This window comes from Rattus norvegicus, chromosome 1 (assembly GCF_036323735.1).
Source record: "Rattus norvegicus strain BN/NHsdMcwi chromosome 1, GRCr8, whole genome shotgun sequence".
NCBI lineage: Eukaryota > Metazoa > Chordata > Mammalia > Rodentia > Muridae > Rattus > Rattus norvegicus.
The window spans coordinates 139,965,410-139,986,873 of NC_086019.1; the positions used below are offsets into that span (position 1 = coordinate 139,965,410).

General features: G+C 37.2%; 1 protein-coding gene across 4 annotated transcripts in view; it reads left to right on the forward strand.

Annotated features, from left to right (window-relative positions):
* Agbl1 (AGBL carboxypeptidase 1) overlaps window positions 1–21,464 on the forward strand; it is a 906,807-nt gene that overhangs the window by 511,743 nt on the left and 373,600 nt on the right. The gene's annotated exons all lie outside the window — the stretch shown is intronic.

Below are 21,464 nucleotides of genomic sequence, written 5' to 3' on the forward strand. Positions count from 1 at the left end.
CTCCCACTATTATTGTGTGAGGTGCAATGTGTGTTTTGAGCTTTAGTAAGGTTTCTTTTACGTATGTAGGTGCCCTTGTATTTGGGGCATAGATATTTAGGATTGAGAGTTCATCTTGGTGGATTTTTCCTTTGATGAATATGAAGTGTCCTTCCTTATCTTTTTTGATGACTTTTAGTTGGAAATTGATTTTATTTGATATTAGAATGGCTACTCCAGCTTGCTTCTTCTGACCATTTGCTTGGAAAGTTGTTTTCCAGCCTTTCACTCTGAGGTAGTGTCTGTCTTTGTCTCTGAGGTGTGTTTCCTGTAGGCAGCAGAATGCAGGGTCCTCGTTGCGTATCCAGTTTGTTAATCTATGTCTTTTTATTGGGGAGTTGAGGCCATTGATATTGAGAGATATTAAGGAATAGTGATTATTGCTTCCCGTTATATTCATATTTGGATGTGAGTTTATGTTTGTGTGCTTTCATTCTCTTTGTTTTGTTGCCAAGACGATTAGTTTCTTGCTTCTTCTAGGGTATAGCTTGCCTCCTTATGTTGGGCTTTACCATTTATTATCCTTTGTAGTGCTGGATTTGTAGAAAGATATTGTGTAAATTTGGTTTTGTCATGGAATATCTTGGTTTCTCCATCAATGTTAATTGAGAGTTTTGCAGGATACAGTAACCTGGGCTGGCATTTGTGTTCTCTTAGGGTCTGTATGACATCAGTCCAGGATCTTCTGGCCTTCATAGTTTCTGGCAAGATGTCTGGTGTGATTCTGATAGGTCTGCCTTTATATGTTACTTGACCTTTTTCTCTTACTGCCTTTAATATTCTTTCTTTATTTTGTGCGTTTGGTGTTTTGACAATTATGTGACGGGAGGTGTTTCTTTTCTGGTCCAATCTATTTGGAGTTCTGTAGGCTTCTTGTATGTCTATGGGTATCTCTTTTTTTAGGTTAGGGAAGTTTTCTTCCATGATTTTGTTGAAGATATTTACTGGTCCTTTGAGCTGGGAGTCTTCACTCTCTTCTATACCTATTATCCTTAGGTTTGATTTTCTCATTGAGTCCTGGATTTCCTGTATGTTTTGGACCAGTAGCTTTTTCCGCTTTACATTATCTTTGACAGTTGAGTCAATGATTTCTATGGAATCTTCTGCTCCTGAGATTCTCTCTTCCATCTCTTGTATTCTGTTGGTGAAGCTTGTATCTACAGCTCCTTGTCTCTTCTTTTGGTTTTCTATATCCAGGGTTGTTTCCATGTGTTCTTTCTTGATTGCTTCTATTTCCATTTTTAATTCCTTCAACTGTTTGATTGTGTTTTCCTGGAATTCTTTCAGGGATTTTTGTGTCTCCTCTCTATGGGCTTCTACTTGTTTATTTATGTTTTCCTGGAATTCTTTCAGGCATTTTTGCGATTCCTCTCTGTAGGCTTCTACTTGTTCTCTAAGGGAGTTCTTCACGTCTTTCTTGAAGTCCTCCAGCATCATGATCATAAATGATTTTGAAACTAGATCTTATTTTCTGGTGTGTTTGGATATTCCATGTTTGTTTTGATGGGAAAATTGGGCTCCGATGGTGCCATGTAGTCTTGGTTTCTGTTGCTTGGGTTCCTGCGCTTACCTCTCGCCATCAGATTATCTCTAGTGTTACTTTGTTCTGCTATTTCTGACAGTGGCTAAACTGTCCTATAAGCCTGTGTGTCAAGAGTGCTGTAGACCTGTTTTCCTCTCTTTCAGTCAGTTATGGGGACAGAGTGTTCTGCTTTCGGGCGTGTAGTTTTTCCTCTCTACAGGTCTTCAGGTGTTCCTGTGGGCCTGTGTCTTGAGTTCACCAGGCAGCTTTCTTGCAGCAGAAAATTTGGTCTTACCTGTGGTCCCGAGGCTCAAGTTCGCTCGTGGGGTGCTGCCCACGGGCTCTCTGCAGCGGCAGCAACCAGCAAGACCTGTGCCTCCCCTTCCGGGAGCTTCAGTGCACCAGGGTTCCAGATGGTCTTTGGCTTTTTCCTCTGGCGTCCGAGATGTGTGTGCAGAGAGCAGTCTCTTCTGGTTTCCCAGGCTTGTCTGCCTCTCTGAAGGTTTAGCTCTCCCTCCCACGGGATTTGGGTGCATGGAACTGTTTATCTGGTCTGTTTCCTTCAGGTTCTGGCGGTGTCTCAGGCAGGGGTCCTGCCGCTCCTGGGCCCTCCCCCACGGGAGCCCAGAGGCCTTATACAGTTTCCTCTTGGGCCAGGGATGTGGGCAGGGGTGAGCAGTGTTAGTGGTCTCTTCCGCTCTGCAGCCTCAGGAGTGCCCACCTGACCAGGCGGTGAGGTCTCTCTCTCTCACGGGGTCTGGGAGCAGAGAGCTGCTGCGGGCCGGGATCCGCGGGTCACATGCAAACCCTTTATGAACCCTGAATTACCTTGATGGTAAAAACATGAAAAGTCATCACAAGGAGAGATAGTTACAGCTCAATGATGCTTGGAAATGCCGATGCAAAACTATTTTTCCAAAATAGAAGTCAATCCAAAAGCATGTAAAACATTCCTCACTGTAACACAGTGGGGCTCTAGCTCATGAGGGCAAAATTAGAAATAAAATACTATCATATTTCTTTCAGTTAAACAACTGACAAAGACTCCATCATTTCAACATACACTGAGAAAGCATTTGATAAAAACCCTTAATTAAAATTAAACCTTAGGACTGATATTGAAAAGGGAGAATTTTCAACCCTAAAATCAGGTAGCTAAATAACCTGTGGTGGGCATCGGTGAGGTGACTTAGTTTGTACAAGACAGTGCTTCTAAATGGGAAGACTTGAGACCCTTATGGTAGAAAGAACCAACTGTGGCAGGTGTTTTCTTACTTCCCTGGGTACGGCAGCATGCTTTTCCCATAGCACAGAAATGTAAAAGAAGTTTTAAGTATGATCAGGAGTATCATATTCAATGGTAAAAGTGTGAATATGTCCCCCATAAAAGTAGGAATAAAACAGAATTGTTTGCTCTTGCCACTTTTGTTCAAGACCGCATTAGATATTCTAGCAACACAATCAAAGTATTAGAGAGAAGAACAGAAGCAAAACTTTTATAAACTGACGGTATGGGCACTCTGTGTATAAAATTCTAAGGAATCCTTATACATAAACTATTGAAAGTAATGTGCAAGTGTAGCAATGGAGCAAGCTATGCGATCAATATAAAATTATGTGTGTTAGCTCCATATGAGTCAGAAATAATCCTGAAATAAATCCCATTTGCAATAGTAACCAAACCAAAATAATTTTAGCAGATTTAATAGAGAAAAGTCAATATATTAAAAACTTCTAAAACAGTGATAGGAATTGAAGGAATCCCAAATAAACTGAATTTACAAATTATGTTACAAATACAAATTAATGTATTGAAAGATCCAATATTATTTAGATGGAATTTTCTCTACACTTTCTATAGATTCAACAAAATTTCTATCAAAATCTCAGCAGGCTTTGGTATTGATATTGACAAGCCAATATTAAACACAAGAAAGCCAGAAAAGTTGAAGCAATTTTGAAAGAGAATAATCTTAGTAGATTATTTATATGATTTCAAAATTTAAGAGAAACCTGCAGAGTTTAAGAAAATATTATCTTCCCCTGCTGATAAAAGCTTTCCATTTTGACCTTTTGCCTAAGGAACTTCTACAAGGCATTGAGTACATTGGTTTATAAAGTGGCTGTGCAAATCAATCACTTACTGATAAAAATTTATGTATTTAGTTTGAAAGAGTTCATCGGTATATACATAATTTTACATCAATTAAATGTAACTATAAAAATTCACACTTACAAGCTAGATATGTTTAAACCTTTGTTTCTTTCTTTTATTTTTGCTCTTAGAATCACGTCATTTCTTCCTTCAATTTACTCCTTCTATGTCCTTCCATACACCCCTCCTTGCCTTCTTTGAAGTTAATGACTGCTTTTTTTCATTAACTTGTTTCATGCATATATGTATGTGCAGGTATATATACTCCTAAATATAGCCTATTTAGTCTGTGTGTTTTAGGGGTGGACATTTGTTATTTGATAACCAATTGTCTGGGGGGAAGACTTTCTCTCACTCTCAGAATTCCTTAGCTGTCTGGAGTTATTTGTATAGGGTTAAGGCCTTGGCCTTCTTTGCCTATCCACTTTGATATTATTCTGATGTCATCCCTGCTTAGTTCATGTTTAGCAGCCATATTGTTGACTCTTTACAGGTGAGTTTCTGACATTATCAGGAGACAAGGTCTCATAGCAAACTACCTAATCCTTTGGCTCTTGCAATCTTTCTACTCTACCTTCTGCAAGGCTTCCTGAGACAGGAGCATGAGTTACATTAGAGACGAATCAACTGGGACAAGGCTGCATGACTGCAATTTATGTGGTTATGGTTTTCTGTAATGGTCTCTGTCTGTTGCAAAGAGAAGTTTTATTGTTGAGAGATGAGACTATAATTATCTATGGGTATAAAAATGAATTTTTAATATTTTGATTCGATTTCCTGACCTTCTGTACCTCTTTCCTGTCCCCTCCAGATTCTGCCCCTTGTTTCCTCTCGTTCCTCTCTCCCTCCCAGGTGCCCTCCCCTGCCATCTACCTCTCATGATCATCCTATTCTCCCCTCAATGCAAGACTGAAGCATCCACAGCCTGGTCTTTCTTCCTCCCAAGTTCCATCTGGTCTGTGCGTTGTGTCACGGGCATTGTGAGCTTTTGGCCTAATGTCCACTTATCAGTGAGTACATACCATGTGTGTTCTTTTGTGACTGGGTTTCTTCACTCAGGATACTTTCTAGTTCCATGCACTTGCTTGTGGATTTCATGAAGTCATTGTTTTTAATAACTGAGTAGTACTCCATTGTGTAGAGGTACCACATTTTCTGTTTCCATTCCTCTGTTGAGGGACATCTGGTTTGTTTCCAGCTTCTGGCTATTATACATAAGACTGCTATAAAATAGTGGAGCATGTGTCCTTGTTATATTTTGGAGCATCTTTTGGGTATATGCCTAGTAACAGTATAGCTGGGTCCTAAGGTAGAACTATTTCAAATTTTCTGATTGATTTCCAAAGTGGTTTTACCAGCTTGCAGTACCATGAGCAATGGCGGAGTATTCCACTTTCTCCACATCCTAGACAGTATCTGCTGTCACCTGCGCTTTTTATCTTAGCCAATCTGATTGGTGTGAAGTAGAGTCTCAGGGTCATTTTGATTTACATTTCCCTGATGACAAGGATGTTGAACATTTATTTTTTACTCTTTTAAAAAATTGGTTGTTATTTATTTACATTTCATATGTTATCCTCTTTCCCAGTTTCCCCTATGCAAACTCCTTATCCCATCTCCCCTCCCCCTGTTTCTACCCTCCACCCAACCATCCACCCACTGCTGACTCACCAACTTAGCTTTCCCTTACTCTGTGTTATTGAGCTTTTCACAGGACCAAGGGCATGCAGCTGGAGCCATTGGTTACTTCATGTGTGGTTACTCTTTGGTGGGTAGTTTAGTCCCTGGGAGCTCTGGAGGTCTGGTTGGTTGATATTGTTGTTCTTCCTATGGGATTGTAAAGCCCTTTAGTCCTTCCCCTAACTACTCCATTGGGGTCCTCATGCTCAGTCTGATGGGTGGGTGTGAGCACCAGCACCTGTATTGGTCAGGCTCTGGCAGAGTTTTTCAGGAGACAGCGATATCAGTCTCTGAATGGCCTTTCCTTCAGTCTCTGCTCTACTCTTTGTCCCTGTATTTCCTTTAGACAGGAGCTATTCTGTGTTACATCTTTGGAGATGGGTGGATGGTCCCATCCCTCAACATGGCATCATGTCTAACCACTGGATATGGTCTCTAAAGGTTCTCTCTCCCTTCTGTTGGATATTTCAGCTAATGTCATCTCCACTGGGTTCTGGGAGCCTCTTGCTTTCCTGACATCTGGAACTTTCTGGTGGCTAACCCAGTTCCCCATGCACCACTTCCACACATATCTGTTCAATTTCCTGACCCTCTGTACATCTCCTCTGCCTCCTTCCATACCTGATCCTACCCCATTTCTCTTCTCCCCCTCCTTTCTTCCTCCCAAGTCCCTCCCACCTTCTACCTCCTGTGATTATTTTGTTCCCTATTCTAAGTAGGACTGAAGCATCCACACTTTGGTCTTCCTTCTTCTTGGATTTCATATGAGTTATATTCATATGAGTTGTATTGTGAGTTGTATTGTGTATTCTGAGCTTCTTTTTGACTAATATCCACTTCTCAGATGAATGTTCTTTTGTGACTGGGTTACTTCCCTCACGATGAACATTTCTTTAAGGACTTATCAGCTATTCAAGATTCCTCAGTTGAGAATTCTTTGTTTAGCTCTGTACCTCATTTTAAATAGGGTTGTTTGATTCTCTGGAGACTACCTTCTTGAGTTCTTTGTATATTTTAAATATTAGCCCTCTATAGTATGGTAAAGATATGTTTCCAACCTGTGGATTGTCCTTTTGTCCTATTGACAGTGTACTTTGCCTTATAGAAGGTTTTAAATTGTATGAGGTCCCATTAGTTGATTGTTGATCTTAAAGCATAAGCCATTGGTGTTCTTTTCAGGAAATTCCCCCTGTGCCCATATGTCTGAGGCTCTTTCCCATTTTCTCTTCTTTTAGATTCAGATTATCTGGTTTTATATGGAGGTCCTGAGTCCATTTGGACTTGAGCTTTGTGAAAGGCGATAAGAATGGACGACTTTGCATTCTTTTATATGCTGACTGCCTATTGAACCAGCACCATTTATTGAAAATGCTATCTTTTTTTTCACTGGATGGTTTTAACTTCTTTGTCAAAGATCAAGTGACCAAAGAAGTTTAGGTACATTTCTGAGTCATCAAAACTCTTCTATTTATCTGCCTGCCTGTCTCTGTACCAATATTATTCAGTTATTTTTTTATCGCTATTGCGCTATAATATAGCTTGAGATCGGAGTTGGTAATTTCCCCAGAAGTTCTGTTATTGATGAGAACAGTTTTCCCTATCTTGTTTTTTTCTTTTTTTATTCCAAATGAATTTGAGAATTGCTCTTTCTGACTATGAAGAATCGAGTTGTAATTTTGATGACAATTACACTGATTCTGTAGTTACTTTAGGTAAAATGACCATTTTTACTATATTAATCCTGCCAATCCATGAGCATGGCAGATCTTTCCATCTTTTGAGATCTTCTTCGATTTCTTTCTTCAGGGACTTGGAGTTCTTGTCATACATTTATTTCACTTGCTTTGTTAGTGTGACACCAAGGTATTTTATATTATTTGTGACTATTGTGTTGGGTATTGTTTCCCTAATTTCTCTCTTAGCCCAGTTATCCTTTGAGTAGAGGAAAACTACGGATTGAGTTAATCTGATATCCAGCCATTTTGCTGAAGTTGTGTAGGATTTCTTTGGTAGAATTTTTGGGGTTGCTCATACATACTATAATTTCCTCCACAAATAGTAACATCTTGACTTTCTCCTTCCCAGTATGAATCTCTTTGATCTCCTTTTGTTGTCTGATTGCTCTGGCTAGAGCTTCAAGTACTATATTGACTAGGTAGGGAGAGCGTGGGCAGCCTTGTTTACTCCCTGATTTTAATGGGATTGCTTTGAGTTTCTCTCCATTTAGCTTAACATTGGCTATTGTTTTCCTGTAAATTGTTTTTACTATATTTAGGTATGGACCTTGAATTCCTGATCTCGCCAATACTTTTAACATGAAGGGGTATTGTATTTTGTCAAAGGATTTTTCATCATCTAGTGAGATTATCACTTGGTTTTTATCTTTGAATTTATTTATATAGTGGATTACATTGATGGATTTTCTTATACTGAATTATCCCTGCATTCTTGGGATGAAGCCTATTTGATCATGATGAATGCTTGTTTTGATGTGTTCTTGAATTCGGTTGGTGAGAATTTTTATTGTGTATTTTTGCATCAATGTTCATAAGGGAAATTGATCTGAAGTTCTTTCTTTGTTTGGATTGTTTTGTGATTTAGGTATCAGTTTAACTGTGGCTTTATAGAAAGAAATGGGTAGTGTTTCTTTTGTTTCTAATTTGTGGAATAGTTTGAGAAGTATTGGTATTAGTTCTTCTTTGAAGGTCTGATAGAATTCTGCACTAAAACCCTCTTATCCTGGGCTTTTTTGGTTGGGAGACGTTTAATGACTGCTTCTATTTCTTTAGGGGTTATGGGCCTGTGTTCTGTACTTCATCAATGTAATTCTTTTTGACAAACATTTTGCAGGACTGGTAGTTTTGGTGGCAAAGAGACTGACTGGAACTTTCATATTCATAGTAGTTAGAATGAGAATGACCCCCATAGGCTCATGTAATTGAATACTTAATCACCAGGGGATGGAACATTTTGGGAAAGAATTAGAAGGTATGGACTTGTTGGAGTGGGTGTGACTTTTATAAAGGAGGCTTATTACTAGAACTGTGATTTGAGATTTAAAGAGACCATAGCAGACTCTACTGTCCGAAGATCAGGTTAAAAAACTCTCAGCTATTGCTCTGGAATACCTGTCTGCTTCCTGCATGATGTAATCTAAAACTTAAAAATAAGAATTGCCTTGATCATGGTATCTCCCCATAGAAACAAAACTGCAACTACAGCAACATTATTTGTGTTTTTGTCTTATTTTGTTTGTTTTCTGTCTAACATAGATAGAACAAGTTGGGGGTAGAAGAGAGGATATATGAGCATGTAGGTTTAGAGGGTAAAAATATCTTGGGAATAAAGTTAGTTAGACAGAGGGTCTCTGATGGTTTACAGGACATCACTCCTCTTCCAAGACTGGAGAATGAGGATACATCTGGTTTTGAATGCAATGTGGGAGGGGATTGGGGACTATGCAGTAAGTTGGTAGAGTCCTGGCATAAGCTTTGAAATTCGTTATGGCATAGGTTGAGGTGACCAGAGTAGGTCAGGACACTGGATGTGGAACCGTCTACATCTGGCATATTGGGCAAAAAAGCAATGGGCAGAAAGCAATGTCAGAGAGATTTGCTAGGGTAGACCTTGGATAAGGATGGGAGAGGTCTGATTGGGTGGAAAAATCAGATACAGCACTAAAAGGACCTATAGATGGTATGTAATAGGAAGGATTTGAATTAGATGCTAGAGAAGGAAATGGACTTTCTTTCTTGGTAGAAAATTTAGATTTAGTGTTATTTTATAAAATTATTGAAAATTCTGCCCTACTCTCAAGTAATAATTCACTTAATGAGTTTTACTATATTTTAACCCAGCAACTCAAAGATTAATTTTTATTATCAAATATTTTAACACATCCCAAAGATGTGCAACTATTGTAGTATTTGACAAGATAGATTTAAGACCATAACTCACCAAAAAGTTAAGGAAGAACACTATATACTCATTTAAGGAAAATGCCACCATGAGGATATTAAAATTCTAAGCATTTATGCACTGGAAACAAAAGTACCCAAATTTATACAAGAAACACTACTAAATCTCAACTCATATATTGACATTCACACAGGGATAATGGATAACTTATCCAGATCCTGCCAAAAGACAGGTCATCCAGGCAAAAAAACCACAAACAAACAAACAAACAAACAAACAAACAGGGAAATGTTGGCATTAAATAGCATCATAAATGGACTTAGAAGACACTTACAGTATATTCTACCCAAACATTAAGAAATATACTTTTATCTTAGCAGCTCATAGAACTTTCTCCAAAATTATCCAGGTGTCAAGACACAAAGCAAGTCTAAACAGAAAGAAGAAAATTGAAATAACACCCTGAATCCTATCTGACCACTATGGGTTAAACACAACCTAGACATCTTACACCAATAAACACATTGGCTCAGATTTGAAGCTAATACATAATATGAATTACACTGTTGTTTTTGTCTATCACCAATAATAGAAATGATAGGAAATATGCAAACTCACAGTTTGATCTTTAACTCAACAATTCCATGCTACATTTCTGTCTAAGAGAAACGAAAATTTATAGATCCAATAAACACTTGCACATGAATGTTTGTAACAAATACTACACATGATCCGAGACTCGGAATTCTTTGTGTGTTCAGCAAATACTATGTGGATAAATACAGCATATTCTTACAGTGACTGCCAATCTAACTTTTTAAATGTTGAACTATTGACATAAGCAATAGAAGTGAACCTTAAAAATATTCAACTAAATGAAAGAAGTCAGAAAAGTACTATGACTAATTTATGTAAAATTTCTGAAGGTAATAAAACTGTTGAAAAATGTCTCAGAGATTGCCCAAGGCAGGTACAGATACAAATGAGCAGGAGGAAGAAAACAGTTAAAGCCATGAGCTCTAAAGCTTAATTGTGGCAATTATTACAAACTATATACATTCACTAAAAACAGCTTGAGGCAGTTATACATATCTTCATGAAGCTGAGGTATATTTTCAAAACCACATTTATTGATTATGAATCAGCTGTTAAGCAGAGTGCTGGGTATTTGCATAACACTGATGAATGAGGGCTATGTTGCTTCTTTTAACAAATTATAGGCAGATAAGCAGATGATCAAACATTTAAAATAAAAAGTAAGTATAATAAAAGGTCTAATTGTGAGGACTGCTTCTCTTTGGGTACAGGTTTGATTAGATTATCATGAATGACTTTATTAGATATTTTTTGAGGTATAAATCTGATGATCTGTGTTAGGACCTTGCATGTAGAAAAACATCTCCTGAGAAAACGTTTCGTTCAAATGTGATTTCTAGAAAACTTGGAAGAAGTAGAAGCCAAAAATTCTGTAATAATTCAAAGTCGAGTCTGAAAGAACATGCATGTCCGAGTGAATGATAGGACAATGTGTTGAGATGAACTGGACGTAGACTTTGGGTACCACTGCTAAGCATGTATTGTGCACCACTCCTAAGTATATACTGTGCACCACTATTAAATGTGTACTATGTACCACTGCTAAGCGTTATTGTGTACTACTGTTAAGTGTTTATTGTGTGCCACTGCTAAGCATGCAATCCCTTTTTGTGACATTTTCAGTCATTGATTCTCTTACAGATTTCTAATTCTCCTGCATTAATAGAGATAACAATAATCTGTACTCCTCCCATAGTACCAATACCAACCCCTAATGTAACTCTCTACATGCATTAATATATTAATACACTTGATATTTCCAGCTATACTTTGTGCCACACCAGTATGCATCACTGGATGATGCTTCAAAATATTTGTTAGTGAATAAGTATTTATAGTAACATCTAATTTCACATGCAAGGTGTAAGAAACACAGAAATTAATTAATTGCACTGTGAGAGGTTGTATAATAAGAGCTAGGATTTGGAATACGGAATTTAAAATTCTGACCCCTTGAGATTTTTTTTAAGGGTAAGCTGTGTTTTAGAGAAACTAAACAATAAGCCAAATGACTCTATAGCTTGGAATTCAAGAGATGTTTAAAGCAAGAATAAATTCTTATTTGGAGCTTGAAAAACAATGGATTGCCTTGGTTAAAGAAGGGACATACATCATGTTAAGAGAGGCTTTAAATATTTATTAATCTTGGAAGGCTGGGGCTGGGCAATGTTATTTCTCTCTTTCAAACTTCATTAGCAGCAAACTATGTTTTGAACAGTGCAACAGTAATCATAAATACCCATGGTTCTACTTGTCCTACTACTACGTTCTTGCTATCTGATTGACCCCAGAGGGAAGAGTAAATTTGGGTTTCATGATGTTGACCACAGGGCTATATGCTAGAAATGAACTCTGATATATAAATTACCTATTGAATTATGACCACAGCTTTGAGAGTTTCATTCTTTAAGTTTTGAAACTGGTTAGTTTGGCAAGAGTAATCAGATTGCCATGAGGTAGACCCAAAAGAATATGCACGGTATGTACTCATGGTAAGTGGATACTAACCAAAACTACAGAATACCTACGATACAATATACTGACCATAAGAAGTATAACAAGAAGAAATGTCCAAGTAAGGATGCTTCAATCCCACTTAGAAGGGGAAAGGAAATCATCATAATTGTGGGAGGGGGAGGGACGGAGAAATCTGGGAGAGGACAAGGGGAGAGGAGGGTAAAGGGGGAATAGGATCAGATATGGTGGGGGGTGGGGAGCCCAGCAGGAGAGAGGCTCAGAGGGCCAAGAGAATGACTGGAAATAAGAAGTCACAGGGAGGTGGAGGTGGGGGACCATCTAGAAAGTAGCAGAGACCTGGGAGGTGAGACACTTTCCTCACTGGGAATGACTTTAGCCAAAATGCCCAATATTGGGGAAAGGGAAATCAAAGAGTCAACCTCCAATAAATAGACAGGGCTTCAAATGGTAGGGCAGGGCTACTAACCCACAGTTAAAATTCCTCACTCAGAATTGTTCCTGTCTAAAAGAAATGCAAGAACAAAAAAAAAAATGGAGAAAAGCCTGAGGAAGAGGAAATCCAATGATCAGTCCAACTTGGGATCCAGCTCAAGGAAAAGGATGAGGTTTGGGCGGGGGGCGGAGGGGGACCAAGGCCTGACACTACTGTGCTATGATGTGCTTATAGAGGGAAGCCTGGCATGGCTGTCCTCACATAGGCCCTACCAGCAGCAGACTGAAACAGAGGCAAGTACTTTTACCCAGCCATTGGGCTGAAGTTGGGGACCCCTATAGTTGAATTAGGGGAAGGACTGAAGAAGCTGAAGGAGAGAATTACCCCATAAACTGTCCAACAATCTCAACTAACCCAGACCTCAGGGAGTTCCTAGAGACTGAGACAGCAAACAGGAGCATACACAGGCTAGCCCAAGGCCCCTGGTACATATGCAGCAGAGGTCTACCTGGTCTGACCTCAGTGGGAGATGTGCTTGATCCTCAAGAGACTTGAGACCCCAGGGAAGGAGGAGGCCAGGTGTCAGGTAGCACCCTCTCAGAGGCCAGGGAGAGGAAGAACTGAGGGGGGACAACAACTGGAACGTAAATAAATATCTATAGTATAATTACAAAAATAGAGTAATCAGAAATCAAATGAAGTAAAGTATAGCTTGGGTTTCTCAACTATGCCTTAAAAAATAACTGACTCTAAGTCAATATGTCTTCCTCAGTTGAGGTTGTACTTGATCTAATCTTTCTGGATAAGTATGATTCTTTGTCTATGAAAAGATAGAAGACATATTCTCAGGGAAATTCTGGACTAGTTTCTATATTCTTTCAAGTCTGGGTTGAAATAATAAGGGACTTCTAATTCTCTCACATAGTAGAGGATAAGCCAAGACTCAGGGAGGCAGAAAAGCTCATATAAGTCACAAAGCAAGTACCTACTTTAGTTCTGTGTACTTGTCTGTCAACGACATCCTGCATGCTTTTTGGTCATGGGCTCTGATACCTCATACTTGGTGTTCAAGCAGTTTCTGAGGTCAGAATCCACAGTGTGTGTTCTTAAGCCTACTATCAGAAAATAAGTAAAGCTAGAGAAGGATGTTCTTCACAAGAGAGATACCTAATGCCCAAACATAACATTGAAACGTGTGGGCTATCTATGCACATGGGGGTTGTCCATACATACGTCTCTACACATATTGCATCTTCCTCAAATCTTTTTTATATTCTGGCGGGATAATAATGCTTGAGATTTTGAACCCATCTTTTTCCTGCCCATTACCAAGCAAAACAATGTCCAGTTTAGAATAACCATCATTGACTTCTCTCCCAGACACAGATGTATGTATGCAAGATAAAAAAAAAGAAATGAAGAGATTGAAGGAGATTTTTCTACAAGTGGCACAGTTTTAAGATAATTTTTTAATGAATGGAAAAGCTGCAGCTGTGGAAGTGGAAGTGGGATGCTACCTCATTTCACCTTATAAATCTTTGGGCCCCGGGCTTCAGTGAAGACATCACAGCTTCTTAAAGTCCCCAAGAAACATGAAGTTAATTTGAACTTTTGATCCTCTCTACAGAGGTATATTAACTAACCAATTGGCTTCACTTATTGTCAGACCCAGGAATCTGAAATGCAGGAAACTCAGAGAATGTTGCACAGAAAGAATACAAAAATGTGGCTACAAATTCCAGTTTTAAGAAAAATAAAGAAAGAATGCTGTCAAAAGGAACCAGGAAAGAGGGAGCTACATCATTATTTTTGTCATATATATATATATATATATATATATATATATATATATATATATATATGTATATATATATATATATAAACACATGTAAAAATAATGAATATATATTTACAAAAAGATGAAGGAAGAAAGTGTTTGAAGTGTTTGAAGTGTTCATCCCCAAACTATCCTAGACTAAAATTCTTTACCTCTCAAAATTATGTTTCAAAGGTAAAGGCAAAATACAGGCATGCTCCCATAAACAGATATTGAAGATGTTTGTACTGTTTCCAAAGAATGTTAAAAAGAGCTTTTGGAAAGAGTGAAAATAATATAAGCCTTATACTGGAGGTATAAGAGGACAGAAAGGGCAACAGGAAGGGACAGGTGACAGTTAAAAGTAGTCTTTCATTGAGACTATATTTGATAATCTGAGCATATACAAACACACTTACATATATGAGAAAATAATGACAGGGATGACACAAAGGGGTAGAAAGAAGAGTGATTAAAAGCACTGATGCTGCTTTTGAAATATCAGCCCACTTCCTACTAGTGTGTTTGTATCAGTAGCAAGTTGTTGCAAACTCAGAGACAGTCCTAAGACCAAGTGAAAAAGTTCTACTATTCTAAGAAAGGGGAGAGAAAATGATATAAAATATTTGCTATAATCTGCTGACACTAATCAAATCAAGACAGTAGTTAATAGCAATTTCAGGAAACCTCAAAGTATGAAAAATTATCATCGATAAAGAATGGCAATACATTAATGAAAAAGGAATAACAATTTCTAAGACCAAGTAACAGGTCATAGCATGTATGTGCTTAATCACATAAGACACATATGAAGAATGAGGCCAAGTGCATGAGACTTGAAAAGATGCATCTGCTGTTCTGTCTACAGGTTGTACAACTCCATCAGCAGGCAGATGTGACAGGAAAAAATAGTAACAATCAATCAACTGATGCAATTTAATTTTATAGGGGGCTTTATCAAAAAACACAACATAGACATAGTTTTTAAGCCCATATAAAATGTTCATCAACACAGACCACTCTGTATGCTAGAAAACACATTTTGGATGACTAATTAGGAGGAAATTCATGGCAGACATTATAAACTTAGCAAACTACCCATGACTGGAGAAGCTATGGAACGTAGAGAAGAATCTACTACTGCCACTTTCCTAAGATAATATAAGTCTCCGGCTGCTTTCTAAATACTTATCTTTATATTCACAGATGAGTGTAGCTCTCATCACTCATCAAAGAAGCTTATTTTGGCAGTAGACAGTGTCCATTATAGAAAGTAACAGCTAGTCACAATATATAAATAAACTGACTTTGGAACGCCTGTCCCCAGTTATTACGATTACAACACAAACATCACGGAAGAGGAGGTGGAAACATGGTAAGAGTCAGGAAACCGTGCTATTGGCTACAAGATAATATCTTTAAGAAAAAAGAAAAGATACTATGTTTGAGGGGACCCATAGGGAAGAGGGAGTGTATCTGGGAGGATTTGAGGGTAGAGTGTTGATGTGATCAAGATACATTTTATGAAGAGTTCTAGAGATGATTTAGTGGTTAAGAATACTGGCTGCTCTACTAAAGGACCTGGGTTCAATTCCCAATACCCATATTATGGTTTATAAGGCTCTGTAACTTCAGTCACAGAGGACTTTTCTTTGTGGTCATGAGGGAGTTGCATGTATGTGGTGGGTAGACATATAAGTAACAAAATATGAATATATACAAAATAATAAAATAATATAAAATTTAAAAGATACATCATATGAATCAACAAATTAATACAAATATTATATTGAAAAAAGTTATCACAACATATGCTCCTAGACATAATCAAATAAATCTATCCACCAATGGAAAGATAAGCATAAAATTTCGAACACAGGGAGAATAATAACAGATTTTATATAATAGGCACAAGAGAATAAATTCTGAGACATTAAAATATTTAAACTAGATAAAAATGAAAGTTCTAAAAGTTTTTAGCATGGTAGAATCTACACATAGGTAAATCTGTATTATACAGTATGTATATATCACTATAAGAAATTATATTTATAAGAAAGTCCTGAAACCAAATATCTCACCAAACATCTGAGGAAAGTCATAAAATGGCAAATTAAATGCAAAGAAAACGCAAAGCTGGTAACTCAGATTAGGGAAGATAAATCATATTATATGTACTCAATAGATGAAATTGTGATTTGTTTAAAATATTAGGGCATGACTGATAAAAACTGAAAACAGAACATCAAAAGATAAAGTCAATGAAACCAAAAGATGAATCTTAGAAACAGCCACAAGAGTGTCAAATTTGTGTTGAGGCCAAGTAGAAAGCAAACCACATGACAAATTAGTAATATCAGAAATGGAAGACTGAACGTAGTTAGAAATCCTACATGTGTTAAATGGAGAAAAATGGAATACTGTGAAAATCTTTTTATCCTGAAACTTGATCATCCAGACGAAATGAATCAATTCCTTGCAAAACACAAACTATCAATGTTTACCGAGTTGAAATAGATTCCCTGAACATGCCTCCATATGAATGATGTTTAAGTGATAATAAATAATTTATAATCTACTTAAATAAATATAGACCCATTTAGACCCAGATGATTTCAACAGTGAATTTTGCAATTTATTTTATGGCGAAATTGTTCCACTTTCTATAATTGCTTCCTAAAAATCAAACTGAGAAAATTCTTCTCAATTAATTCTATAAGACCAGGCAAAGATCTAAGAAGAAAAAATAATATATTGATAATTCTCATAGAAAAAATTCAGAATTCCTGGAGAAAATGTTAGAAAATCAAGTATAACTGTATATATAATTATACACCATGACCAAGTAAGATTTTTCTTGGACATGGTTAGTTCATAATTACAAAATTAATTTGGATAAATCATCATATCAAAAGACTAAGAGGGAAAATAACATCAGCATATAATATAATTAATATAATATATCCAGAAATATATTTGACAATATTCAATATCCTTTTCTCCATATCAAGAGTTCCTACTCTCAACTTGACAAAGAATATTTTACAAAATCTGCATAGCTAACATGCATCTTTCATGTTCTGTAACAGAAAGTTTCTCACTAAATCAAGAAAAGGAAGCCCTGCAAGAATGTTCTTTCTCACTGCTACCTTTCAGCACTGCAGGTTACTGTCTATATGCATGTGAGGACAGCCACAAGATAAGGCAAGAGCCTGTGATTGGGCAGTGGAAAAGGAAGGCTGGTGGAAAATCTTAGAGACAGAGAGAGGAAGAGAGATGGGAGGAGGGAAGGACGATAGAGGAAGAGAAAGACGATACAGATTCTGTGTGGCTTTAAATAGCCACAGGTAGCTATGAATATCTTATAATGGATAGTTACAGGACAGTTTGTCTTATCTGGGTGGACAGTTTTTAATCAATATCAATTGTCTCTGAGTTCATAGTGTGAATGTTTTTTGGGGTGAGAATTTACTGATATAAATTTGATTGATAAATTGCAAGCCTCTAGAGTCTTGATTTTACTGGGTTACAGGAATTTGTGACTGCTAACCACAGAGGGTGGCTGGCTGGCAATGTGAGCAGAATCCACACAAGAGAACCATGAGATGGGCGGTTGTTGCATGGAGCTAAACATGGACGTGATGGTACCGCCAGGGCCAGAGAGCAGCCAACAATAGCATGTGATGGTGCATTTTTTTTAACATTTTCCACAACATGGCATTGTGCTTAAAATTTTAGCAGTGCAACAAGACAAGGAATGCACCTTGCTGGCTGAATAAGTGTTGGTATAAATGTTGCAACATAAAAGGGAAATGCCCAAAATTCTTTTGCTTTCCTATAAGTTAGCATTCAGCAAATGGACTTGAGATTTAAATACCCAATAGTAGATAGAGAAAGCAGCATGTGTCTGTAATCCCTATTCTCAGGAGGCTAGTATAGGAGAAATACTTTGCGCTCCGGACCGGTGTGTGGTCTACATAGGGAGTTCTAGACCATCAGAGTACACAGAGTAAGATTCTAACTCAAAACACACACACACACGCACACACACATGCACACACACACACACACACACACACACACACACACACACACACACACCCTAGAAAACTTCCATTATTACCCCATACAATAAATTACTGGAATGTAAGTCTAACAAAGCAACATTTCTAAGCTCTGTATAAAGAGAAATGAGATGAACAAAATCAATAAAAACTTAAAAGAGTAGGGAAATATTTACATTTACAGATAGAAAAGCACAGTATTGTTATGGTTTTAGTTCTCTCCATCTTTAAATATACGTTTAACGCATTTTCACTCATGTGTCTGGAAAATATCTTGTAAACATCAGAGTGGAGAGGCGGATGCTTCAGAGCAGCACAAAAGAGTAAAACAGTTAAAATTCTGTCACCGCCTCACTTCAAGGCTTACCACAAACAGAATACAAGACAGAATGGTAACGATGAAAATTAGATGAGTATGTCCTAGGAGGAGTTTAGAGTATCAAGAAACAGACTCTCATAAATATGGTTACTCATCCGTGATAGACAAGTAACAATAATATGACAAAGATAGGGTTTTTTTTTTTTCAAAAATGGATCTAGAAAAGAATGGGTACCTCAATGCCAAAGCAAAATAATCTAGGCATAAATGTATACCTTTCACAGAATTAACACAGAATAGATCGATGACTGTCCTAGCTAATGTTCAATTGGTATGAAGAGAAACCATAACCAAAGAAATTCTTAGAAGAAACTATTTAATTGGGGGCTTGCTTACAGTTTCAGAGGATGGATCCATCAAACACAGTACTGAAGCTGTAGCTGAAAGCTTTACATCTGATCCATAGGCAGCAAACTGGAGAGGGGTGGGGACGGGGGAGGGAGAGGGAGAGAGAGGAGGGAGAGGGACAGGGAGAGGGAGAAAATTGAACTAATGTAGGCTTTTGACACCTCACAGCCCACCCCAAGTGACACATTTTCTCCAACAGGGCACACAAACTCCAACCAGGCCACACTCCCTAATTCTTCTATTCTTTCTCAAATATTTCCACTTCCTGGTAACTAAGCATTCAAGTATATGAGCCTATGGGGCAATTCTCATTCAACCAACCACACAAATGTGTAAAATGAAAGTGTGCATCACATTTCTAGAAGAAAACTACAGAAGACTATGTACATGATGATGACAGTGGACTTGACAATCTCTTTTGACTTTGTGCCCCTCCCTGCCACCACAGTTTTTCAGATTATCACACCAGCAGCATGATCCTTAAGAGGAGTAATCAATAAATTGAGATTAATAAGAAAAATCTATCCTCTGCTCTGAGAAAAATACTGTTAATAAGATAAAATGGAAGAAAACAGGAAAGAAAAGTATTGCTAAATACATATGGTGAAGCATTATTATGAATCATCATGCAGAATAGAGCTTATGTAAGATATCAGGAGTTATAAGAAAGAAAATCCCTTCTACACTTAAGAAAAGAGGGGATGGAGAAAGTCCAGATTAAAAAATAGAGGAATGAAGATACTTACCAAAGATGATACACAAGTGAGTCAAACACACAAGAAGCAATGATCTTTCTTATATATCCCAGGAAATCAAAGACTAAAAATGTGATAGCATTATCACCTGTAAGGGTAGCAAAAATCTGGGAGTCTGACATCAAATTTTGACAAGGACTTAGAGCCATAGAGATGCTTGTTCCTTGTTGGTAGAAATCCCAAATGGTAGAACCTCTTTGGAATTGAACTATTGGCTTCTCAGATCTATTCTTGCTATTGAGTTCAATACTGCTGCTTTGGGTATTTACCTAAGGAAACTGAAACCTTAGATGCCCCAGAAAAATCTGTACATGGGTATTTATGTCAACTTTTTAAAATAATATCTAAATTTGGATAATCAGAAGATTAATCATAAAATAATATGGAATAATAGGGTGAAATAATAGAATATGAATAGAACAACATAGAGTTACCTTAATTGGGTTATTTTAAGTGTCAGAAATCAATCTGGAAAGTCAGCTTGGATACCAGTACCATTCTAGATATGACAGAACTTTGAAGACAGTCAAATATCAGTTATTAATAAAGGTTTGGGGAAAAGGAAGGTGGTGGGTAGAGCAGCAGCGTTTGTTATGGCAGTGAAACTCTATGCTGATACTATAATGCTAAATAACTGTCACGGAACCTCCTACTTTCTAAACCTTCTCAATGTATGTTTTCAATAGTGAATCCTAATATCAACTTTGTCTGTTGAAAATGAGGTTTCAATATGGGTTCATCAATGAAAGCAAGTAGATTATTTTTGAAGGCACTTGTTATGCAAGGGTGTGGAGGTCTTTGGGATCTCTCTGCATCATTTTCTTGGTTTTGTCATGAAACTAAATGCATCCTGTTTACAAAAAATGAAGCCATTTTAAATATAAAAATACTTAAATAAATAGCTCTATAATAGAGTGAGTTATTGTTTAAATAAGAGTGAACTTCTTGTAACCAAGTAAAGCACTAACAATTAAAATTATTTCAAAGTATTCCTTATCATTTTTTGTAGTAACAGTGTGTCCATACATTCTTAATCAGTCTTATAACGGTCTCTATTAGTAGATTATGTTTATTTCAGCAACTAATATCATGAGGCGTTGTCTGTGAGAATCACTTCTCAGTGTCTAGGCATCTTCCTATTAGACCCATTTCTGCCATCATGGAACTTCCCACAATGAAGAGGAAGTGTAAACTAAACAACTCACATACATGATAATTAAATTTTTTAATTATTATTTTGTGAAGAGTTTGAAGAAAGAAACAGAGTGAAAGCTCACCTTGAGAGACAAGTGAGTGTGGATGTTAAAGAACCAATTAAGGGACAATCACTGAACCTCAAATAAGAATGACCTCTACTCTTGGAAACTATGTGAGAACTCAGAGATCATAACAAGTCAAACAAGTATGGTAATATACTGATAAAACACATGCTTTTATTGATAAGTATATGATTAAATTATATTAAATGTAGGGACAAAACCCACTAGAGAGAGAAAGGTTTGCTGAATGATCTAGAAATGACCCAAACAGCATTTATACCAGAACTTATACATTCTTTCTTATAATTTGATTAAAAACTTGAACTTTCCCTATTTGTTATATACTGTACATAATTTTACATCACCTACTATTTTGTTCATATTCTGTCAGTACTGAAGTGAATGGTACTTTGAATGCTGCTTAAGGCTGGGGCCACTAATGTTTAGTGTTTCTGTCCTTCCAAGGACTGTGTGTCCTATCACCTCCAGAACAACATCCCATTGGAGGTAGATCTGGTTGGC